We start from the raw sequence: 10,877 nt of genomic DNA on the forward strand, positions 1-10,877 counted from the left end.
AAGATGAGTATCTAAACCAGGATTATTCACAGTCTGAGTGTCTAAACCTGAAATAGTCAAAGCTCAAGTATCTAAACCTAGATCAATCACAGTCTCTAAATCAGTATCTAAATCCAGATTAATCACAATCTGAGTATTTAAATCAAGATTTATCACAGTCTGAGTATTTAAACCTGGATTAATCACAGTCTGAGTATTTAAACCTGGATTAATCACAGTCTGAATATCTAAACCTGGATTAATCACAGTCTGAGTTTTAGTCTGTAGGTTGAGCCTTATTTTAGCCACGCCCCTGCATTTTAGAGCAGGAAGTGAGGCTGCATCCCTGTCGCTCATGGCCACATGGTGAACAGTTAGATCCTATTGTTTTTAAGTAAATGTGTCCCAAAGTCCAAAAATCAGTGTGGAACATTAAGAATTGTCAGCTCTGAAACATGTTTTCTGTAGTTAAATAAACATTTTTGTGTTTTATTGAAAAATATTTTAATTTTATGTGTGTACAGCTGTTCAAAGCTGTGTTTGCTGGTCATGTACTGGCTAGCGTTTTTGAGTTCTGATCAAAATGAGCTAAGAGTGTCACCACTGAAACATTTGGTAAAGTTTGGGTAGAGTTATGATTGTTTTGGTTGTGACAAATTGGAAAGTTTATTTATTTGTTTCAATAAAATTAACATAAGTAAGAAACAGGGTCATTCAAACAAAGATATTTTAGTCTTAAGCCCAAGATCAGTTAAAAGTTCCAAATGTGTTTTTAGCTCTGAGTTTGAACCACTTGAGTATACATATTTCAGATTTACAGTATGTCAACAACAATGCAGAGAAACCAGGTTATTAACAGAGAATAGCAGATAAAATAAAAGACATAGACACTTTTTGCATTTATTGCAGTTTTCTTGTAATCTTCTATTTGTTTGTTGTGGTATATTTTGGACATTCATGAGCTTTTGAGGATCATCTGAATGTACCATTAGAAGGTTTTGTGAGGACGTGAAGGAAACGGACGTCAAACAATGAAAAAATGAGCAGCATTCAACATAAAGACCAGAAGAACAAACGAGTGTTTCTAATGGTTTCTACTCCCCGTCCTCCTCTTCGCCCAACCCCCCAGCCCACTCCACACCACCCCCCGCCCCCAACATGCCCCAAGAATTCAATTAGTGTGTTTTCTTCCCGCCCGGCGAGCAGATGCTTGCTTATCCTAGCGGGGAAAAAGGAGAAACAACAGGAGAAGAATTCCTGTTGAGCTTCCAGTCAGAATCCAGTGACGCTAATTCCCACTCGCATGAACTCAGCACCGCAGTGCTTAGCTCCGGCTGTGTGTGCGCCCATGTTTGTTTTTGTACATTTTCGGGATGAAACGTTCCTCAGTTTTTACAGAAGGTCCACATTTCATTTGTTAGAAACAAAAAGAAAGTTTCTGAGGTTAAAATCAGGCTTAGTTAGAAATTCTCATTACACATCTATAAAATACATCAAATACATCAAATACGGCCTGACAAGGTATAAAAACAAACTGTGTGTGTGTGTGATTTCAGGAGATTAGAGGGAACAGTGACACAGGTTAGCGTTATGGAAATGTATAGCACTGTGGAGACAAAAGAGATTCACATGTATGGATATGTATATGTGTATGTATACTAGGGCTCGACTGATATATTGAATAACCAACAATATTGTCTGACATTGACAGTCCTCACATTTATCATTATTGCTGAAGAGAACTAATTTAAAATGCCCTACCGATATATCGAAAATCTCGTCTGACATCGACAAACCTCACTTTAACTGATATTGCTGAAGAGAACTAATTTAAAAGACCCGACCGATTTATTGTTAATGTCATCTGACATTGAGAACCCTCACTGTTATCGACATTGCTGAAGAGAGCTAACTTAAGAGGGCTAACCGATATATCGATAATCTCGTCTGACATTGACAACACTCACTTTAAATAATATTGCTGAAGAGAACTAATTTAAAAGACCCGACCGATATATCAAAAATATCGCCCGACATTGACAAACCTCACTTTTATTGATATTTCTGAAGAGAACTAACGTAAAAGGCCCGACTAATATATCGATAATATCATCCGACATTGACAAACCTCACTTTCATCAATATTGCTGAAGAGAACCAAATTAAAAGACCCGACCGATATATCAATAACATCGCCCAAAATTGACAACCCTGACTTTAAGTGATATTGCTGAAGAGAGCTAACTTGAAAGCGCTGACTGATATCTCAATAATATCGTCTGACATTGACAATCCTCACTGTTATCGATATTGCGGAAGAAAACAAATTTAAAAAGGCCCGACCGATATATCGATAATATCGTTGACATTGACAACTCTTACTTTTATCGATATTTCTGAAATAATCTCATTTAAAAGACCCGACCGACGTATCATTAATCATCCAATATTGACAAACCTCACTTTTAGCAAAATTTTATCTGCTTAGTCACCATGACAACTTCAGTTAGGACTGAAAATGACAGCAGCTTTTACAGAATAACAGTTAAAACTTTTCTTTATCTTATTTTAACTCTAGGTGAGAAAACAGTATTACAGACCACCTAACTGGACTAAATCTCCTGAATACTGTCCTAACTTCAGGATAAACCCCAACAGGCTCCTAACTTCTGTTTCTATCATTTTTAAGCAACTTAACAGGCCACATAGTTTCACTGCAACTATAAAGAGCATAACAATCTTCCATTATTTATATTGCAAAGTGGCCTTACAAAAGAAAATCACATGAAAAATTTTTTTCTGCACATTTTACACGTGAAATATATGAGTTTTTTCTGTAAGAGTGGAGATGTTTTTCTTTTCTAACTCTGTATTTTAAAAATCTGAGAGCCGGCAGAAAGGTGGGACCCCGACCTTGAGCACATGGCTTAGTGTGTTGATGTTGATGAAAACTCATCAGATAAAATATTACAGTGATGGTGGTGAATAATGAGGAGACGGAGCTGAACGGGTGTCTGTTTATTAGGAGGAGTAACGTTAGCACGCTCGGCTAAAGCGTTTGGGAAACGGAGACTGAAACTGGGGAGCGGCCACGCTCTGATAAACAGCAGGGGGCGCTCTCACAACATTCACAACTCACAGTTCATCACACTTTAGTTCTGCTTGACCTTTTTTACATCGGTAGAAACAGCTGTCGAATTAACTTACATTTTTAATGGTGTTTGATTACGTGTTTACCTTTCGGTTGCGTGCGGATCGTCAGTTGTCCGGTAACAGACTTAACAGTTGTTTATCGACTTTGATTAAGTAGTTTAGGTTTTTCGAATATGAGATAAGATGCTGTAAAATAAGATAAAATTTCGAAATTGAGATTTTCTTCTGTAATACGAATTCGTGAAAAATTCTGTCGGATCTTAACTTTGGACTAAAGATGAGAAAATTGCAGCCTCTGGAGGGCAAAATTAAAATCTGAAATATATAATTACGTCGCACATCAGAATTTGTTGCTCTTAAAAGCCCATAACTTTTCCTTGCTTTTCAAGGCAAATATAAACATTATTAACGTTTCCAAACAATACAATCCGTACAGTCCATATATGGAAACTAAACTGTAAAACAGCCTGTTTTGAGTTTATTGTTTTTGTGATGTCATTTACATTTACATATACTCACCCACACCAGTTTAGCCCCACCCATTCAGCCTGAGTCAGTACCCTTAATAATACTGTATATGTTAATATAGATGATACTGTATATGAACCAGTGTGATATTGTTTTTGGCCTGCGGCTGGAAATGTGGTGTGTGTGTGTGTGTGTGTGTGCGTATGTGTGTGTATGCAAGGATTCTGTGGTTGAGGAGCCAAGAACATCAGCCATGTGAGGGGTATTTACGTTTGGCTGACGTAGAGATGACGCTCTTTTCCCCCCAAAAAAACAAAAACCACCCCGATAAAATCTCCAATATCGCTCTCATATTTCCCTCCGCGGCTCAGTCGCATTACAGCCTGAGTTCGGCTTTATTACTGCTACAGTTTCACTGGAGTCCCACAGATCAGCTCTACTGATCACACACAGATACAGGCTCTCTCAACCACACTGCTCTGTCTCTTTCCTGTGAAGGTGTGTGCGAGTTCCCATACAGAATAAGTAATGTACTGAAAATATATTGCAACATTCTTCTTATTTTTTGGAAATATAAGGCCCAATCCCATTTCAGCCCTCGCCCCTACCACTTAGCCCTTAGCTCTCAGTTTTGCACGTTCACGTCTAGGGGTAGGGTGTCCCGATTCTCGTTGAGAATAGAGGGGTAGGGCGAGGTGTTGGGGCTACATGGCCCTCCAAATAGAGGTTCTTCAGAGACAAATGTGAGATTTTTTTCTGTTAAAAATGACGATAAACATCGTATTATCTTTATTTAATGTTGTTTCAGTGTATTTTGGTCCTTTTCTTCATAACAAGCATAAAAAATCGCCAGTAGTAGCGGATGTCTCATTAGCTAGCTAGCTAAATTTCCCCTTCCAAATGCCCTTACTTAAATGTAAGAAACAGGGAAATCTGAACAATCACTGAAGAATTAGAGGTGGGTGATAATAAATAATTGCCCCCCTCTTTGAAGGCATATGATGCCCTAAATGTAACTAAAGCCCAGCAGTGAGGAGCTGAACTTTACCCTCCTCTGCTGTCACTGCAGACTGGCAGCGTCGCCTACAGAGCAGCGCTGGTAGCTGTTAATAAAGTGATGCTCTTTGAGGGTCCCATTTCAAAGGGACGACTTCAACCACTGCCCCTGTAACTCAGTTCCAAGGGTTCCTGCTTATTTATTTATTTATTTATTTATCCATTTTCCACTCAAAATGGCAAAACTTAAGTGATTCTAAAGAAATCTGCACGGACATCTTTCCATGCTTCTTCCAAACACCTTCAGTCTTCCAAGTTCAGTCTTAGGCTTTGCTTTAGCATTTTCTGCTTCTCACCATCCCAGTAATCCCAAACACCTGAGACATCTATATTCATAAAGCAGTGATTATATTCCAGACCTCTCCTCAAGAAAACACAGTATTTATTGTAGTTATTATCCAATACTTGCTTTATCTGATCAGTACTACATTGATTAATTGAGAAGATCTAAATTTCCTCCCATGTTGAATCAAATCTTTCTTTTCCATAGCTTAAGAACTACACTCTTAAAAAATATGGTTCTTCTGTGGTTCTTTAGTCAAGAAAATAGTTTATATATAACCGAAAACACTCAAAGGTTCTTTGCGTGTTCATGGTTCTACATAGAACAATTTTCTTTACTAAAGAACCTTTAAAGAACCATCTTTTTTAAGTGTGTACCCGAGAATAAATCTAGCTTCTCTATTACGTTTGCTGTGTCCTGTGTTTTTATGGTTGCCTACTACTGTACTGTAAATAAATAAATAAATAAATAAATAAATACGTAAGGTGATGATTATATTATTATATTTCATTGGGTTTATAAAGAGAAATAGTACTTACACTCACTACACATGTTCTTCAGTGGTCAGGACCCCTATGGACCCTCACAGAGCAGGTACTATTGGGGTGGTGGATCATTCTCAGCACTGCAGTAACACTGACGTGGTGGTGGTGTGTTAGTGTGTGTTGTGCTGGCGCGAGTGGATCAGACACAGCAGTGCTGCTGGAGTTTTTAAACACGGTGTCCACTCACTGTCCACTCTATTAGACACTCCTACCTTGTCAGTCCACCTTGCAGCTCATCTGCTGCTGCACAGTTTGTGTTGGTCATCCTCTAGTCCTTCATCAGTGGTCACAGGATGCTGCCCACAGGACGCTGTTGGCTGGATATTTTTGGTGGTGGACTATTCTCAGTCCAGCAGTGACACTGAGGTGTTTAAAAACTCCAGCAGCACTGCTGTGTCTGATCCACTCGTACCAGCGCAACACACACTAACACACCACCACCACGTCAGTGTTACTGCAGTGCTGAGAATGATCCACCACCCAAATAGTACCTGCTCTGTGAGGGTCCACTGGGGTCCTGACCACTGAAGAACAGGGTAAAAGGGGGCTAACAAAGTATGAAGAGAAACAGATGGACAAAGTGGACTACAAAGTGCACCTATATAGTAAGTGGAGCTGATAAAATGGACAATGAGCATAATGTCATGCCTGATCGGTGTACATGTACATACATATATATATATATGTGTGTGTGTGTGTGTGTGTGTGTGTGTGCATGTACCGCTGTTGTCAGAACAAATTATCAGTAAAAATTTCATTTATATTGGTCCATTGTTCATGAAATTTACACACAATGTAAAAGGCAACAGGTATTTGCAAATTATGTGAAAAACTGAAAAAAGAGTCAAAAATATCGAAAATGGAGCTGCAAGGTTTTGCTCCAACAGCAAATATATGTATGTGTGTACATACATAACCTGTTTCTCCAAAATGATAAAAGCACTTTAAAAGTAACTGAAACCAGATTTTGTAGATTTCTTTTGGTCCATTTTGTAGTTTGTAGATTTCTTTAATTTCCACACATTGTAAAGGCCAACACACGTTTTTCAAACTACGCCAGAAACTGAAAAACGACAAAAATGGAGATGTAAGGTTTCAGTGATATGTATGTTGAAATAAACATAAAAGAATATGATTAGTCAAATGTTAAACTTCACAAAGTTAAACAACAGTAAACATCAGCATAATAAACCTGAGATACCCAATCCTGCTGGTTGCAACTGCATCTGTTGATCTGTTTGTGAACATTCAATTATCGTGAAAATGCCTCTGACACTGATGCAGATGTGCTTCAGACAGAGATAACAGAACAAAAGGTGGAAAACATTTTCTTGTGCCAATCTGCGCTGTTGATGTGATGAATTGCTGGAATAGCTGGAAGTATTTGTTGAGCACAGCTTCAGGTCGTAGGTGATAGATGACATCCTGAATAGATCTTACTTGAAGGTTGGCTGGAAGAACTTGTACCTGCTCAGCATACCTCTGATCCAGTGCGTCACTGGTAGATGTTCTGTTTATTCATTTAAGCAGAAAACATCCTACAAACAAAGAAGCTGTGAAATGAATAGAATATCTCGAATATGTCCATCTACAGGTGTTTCTGTCCATCCTTCCACTGTGAGAAGACGACTCAGCGCTGTGGGTCTGAAAGGATGTGTAGCTGATCAAGAAGAACCTCACTGAGAAAAGGAGACGGACACATCAAACAAAGAAGCTGAACGATGGACTGACCACCCCAGAGTCCAGACCTCAACACCACTGAATGTGTTTGATTACTTCAGAAAATGATCAACCAGCTTCTAAGACTGAACTTTGGAGGTGTGTCTGCAGATTCTTTGAGGAACTGAAAGTGAGTCTCCTGAAGAGAATGGAAGCTGGAATAAAGGTCAAGAGTGGACACAGTAAACACTTAATGGCTGTTTTTAAGGTTAAGATTAAGTGACCCTTATTAGTCCCACAACAGGGAAATTTCACCTCCGCATTTTAACTCATCTATGCAGTCAAACGCCACATACACCTTAGTGAAGACACACACTAGGGGGCAGTGAGCACACTTGCCCAGAGTGGTGGGCAGCCCTATCCACAGCGCCCGGGGAGCCGTTGGGGGTTAGGTGTCTTGCTCAAGGGCACCTCAGTCACGTACTGTCAGCTCAGGGGATTTAACTGGTAAACTTTTGGTCACCAGGCTGGTTCCCAGCCCACAACTTCCAGCCCACGACTGCCCCCACAACTGCCCCCAACTCTGAATAAAATAAATGAAAGGTATCTGACATTATATATTAATAATAATAATAATAATTTATGTGGATGATTCTACTGAACTGGTTCAAAGTCAGAGCTGAAAACACATTTGGGACTTTTAACTGATCTTGGACTTTAGACTTAAATCCTGTTGCTTTGAGTGACCCTACACCTTAATTATGATTATTTTATTAAAATAAATGATTAAACATTTAATTTTGTCACTACCGAAACAATCACCACCGAAACTTTACCAAATGTTCCAGTAGTGACTGTTTCGGTTTTGACAATTTTAGCTCATTTTGAGCAGAACTCAGTACATGACCAGCAAGCTTTGTCCACAGTTGTACACACAATTAATCACAATATTTTTCATTAAAAAACAATAACGTTATTTAATTGCAGAAAATATGACAGTTTTTAATGTTCCACACTGATTTTCAGACTTTGGGACACATTTACTTTAAAACACTGGGATCTAACTGCTCACCATGTGGCCATGAGGGACAGGGACGCAGCCTCACTTCCTGCTCTAAAATGCAGGGGCGTGGCTAAAATAAGGCTCTGCCTACAAACTAAAACTATGTGTTTCGGTAGTGATGAGCATTTTTTGCATAGTTTAAACAGTTCTTTATTTAAAATTTAAACTCATTATAAATATAAACAATTTAACTTCAAAAGAAGATCAAAATATCTTAAAAATGTTGACAAAAAAGAAGTAATATTAAGTATCATTTTCCGAAGTGTAAATTTAGGGGTTAAGGTTTAGGACAGACTCCTCCCTAAAACAAAGTACGCTATAAATGATGATTTTGTATATATTTAGCTTATTGCTATGTCTATTAGGTTCAGAGAGATCAGACCATAAGCCTTGTCAATATCTAAGATCCGAATACTTCATTGTTTTTTTTTTTACTGTGGTAGACTGAAGGGTTTTGTTCCACCTCCTGCTGCTATATTCCACCTGCCTCTGTAATATGATTAAATTACAATCATAAGCTGCTCCTGATAAGAGCGCCTGCCTTATCCGGTAAACGTAAAGGTAAATGCATCCTTCCTTACATTCATCTTTCGGGGCAGGCGCTGTCTGCGGTGCTTCTCACAGTCCAGCCGATAATGCCATATTGCAGCTAATGCTTTTAGCTCGGAGTTTTTATCAGCGCTGTGCAGCAGGACTTTGTACTAATTTAGTTCCTAATTGAATGAGGCTTTTTCACTGTTTGTGTTTGTAAGGCTGCAGCAGGAGGTCTGGCGCTCTCCCCATACGGACCAGAGAGAGAGAGAGAGAGAGAGAGAGAGAGAGGGAGAGAGAGAGAGGGAGGCCTGGAGGAACACAGAGAGGAAATTACACGGAGCAGATGATCTGCCCGAGGACAGAGAGGAGCTTGGGCCAAAATTAGGAATGAAATTAATACCAAGAATCTAAATTAGTTGAAGGCCCTTTTTCAGTGACACCAGGAGGACATAAACACACACACACACACATTTGTATAGAGCATCGGATATGGGGATCAAACATATGTTTCATATGTTTTATATATATATGTTTAAGTGCCTATATATGATAGTTGTAATGTTTTCTTGTATATAGAAATAATATCATATCTCCAAAACTGTGACTTTACAGGAGAAGGAAAAAAGCATCCTACATGTAAAAGCTTTTTGTCCGTGCCGTTTTGGACCGTTTTCTTGGGCCCATTAATCATGCAAACAGTAACTGAAGTTTGAAAATGGTGCAAAACAGTAAACACACCAAAATGGTGTGACATATATACACATCTGCAATAATAATATAATATACATTTAATATATGTGTTATATATTTGGTTGTACACTCTCAGAAATAAAGGTTCTAAACTGTCACTAGGGCAGTGCCCTTCTTATCACTGGGGTGGAACCCTCATGGGTTCATCTCAGTACCTTTAGTCAGGGAACATAACGGTACCATAATCCACTGAAATGATATGTTCTAAGCTGTACTGACTCCACACACCCCGTCTCGTCTCCAGGCTTTTATTTTACTGCTCTGTTTTAAAACATTCGGTTATGAAAAGGTACAAATACGAACTTTTCACCTGGAAACACTTATTTAAGGTTCACACTCAGACCTTAAAACCATTGTTGGAGCTTTGAGGGAACATTTACACTGTTTGTACCTTGATGGATGAAAAATGTACCTTTATTTCTAACAGTGTATACAGAAGTCAGAGACTGCCATTTTATTTATTTTATTTCCAGTCAAAACAGCTTCTAAGTTGCTGATTTGTTTTTGATGGAAACTAACCACCAAATATACCTTTATTCCAGCTTCCATTCTTTTCAAGAGACCCTCCTTCAGTTCCTCAAAGAATCTGCAGACACACCTCCAAAGTTCAGTCTTAGAAGCTGGTTGATGATTTTCTGAATTAATCAAACCCATTCAGTGGTGTTGAGGTCTGGACTCTGGGGTGGTCAGTCCATTGTTCAGCTTCTTTGTCTGATGTGTCCGTCTCCTTTTCTCAGTGAGGTTCTTCTTGATCAGCTACACATCCTTTCAGACCCACAGCGCTGAGTCGTCTTCTCACAGTGGAAGGATGGACAGAAACACCTGTGGATGTTTTCAGATCGGAAGCAGCTTGATTTTCTCCTCTCTCTCAGAGATGAAAGCTTTTTATCTGAGTGCTGTTTATCTGATGGGGGCAGTTTTGGGGTTGACCAGCTCTTCCAGGTGGTTTTTAGGAGCCCCATTATCTTGTCTTAAAGTTTATTTACTTTTGCCTATAAATGTTTTGATGTCATCATCATCATCTTTGACCGCTTCGTCCAGATAGGGTCGCAGTAGCAGTTGGGAGATCAGAGAATCCCAGATGACCCTGTCCCTCTGCAACTTCTTCCAGCTCATTCCGGGGGGACCCTGAGCTGCTCCCAGGCCAACTTGGAGATATAATCCCTCCAGTGGGTCCTAGGATGACCTTGGAGTCTCGTCCCAGTAGGCCGTGCCTGGTAAACCCCCATGTGGAGGCGACCAAGGGGACATTCCGATCAGATGTGCTGGCTTGCCTTATGGCTCAGCTCCCTCTTCACCACAACAGTCCGGTACAGTGACCTCCTCCACCTGGGTTGTTGTAAAGTGTGCTGATGTAATATATTTTATTCTCATGAAAATGATGTAC

The sequence above is a fragment of the Colossoma macropomum genome, unplaced genomic scaffold, assembly GCF_904425465.1.
Source record: "Colossoma macropomum unplaced genomic scaffold, Colossoma_macropomum, whole genome shotgun sequence".
NCBI lineage: Eukaryota > Metazoa > Chordata > Actinopteri > Characiformes > Serrasalmidae > Colossoma > Colossoma macropomum.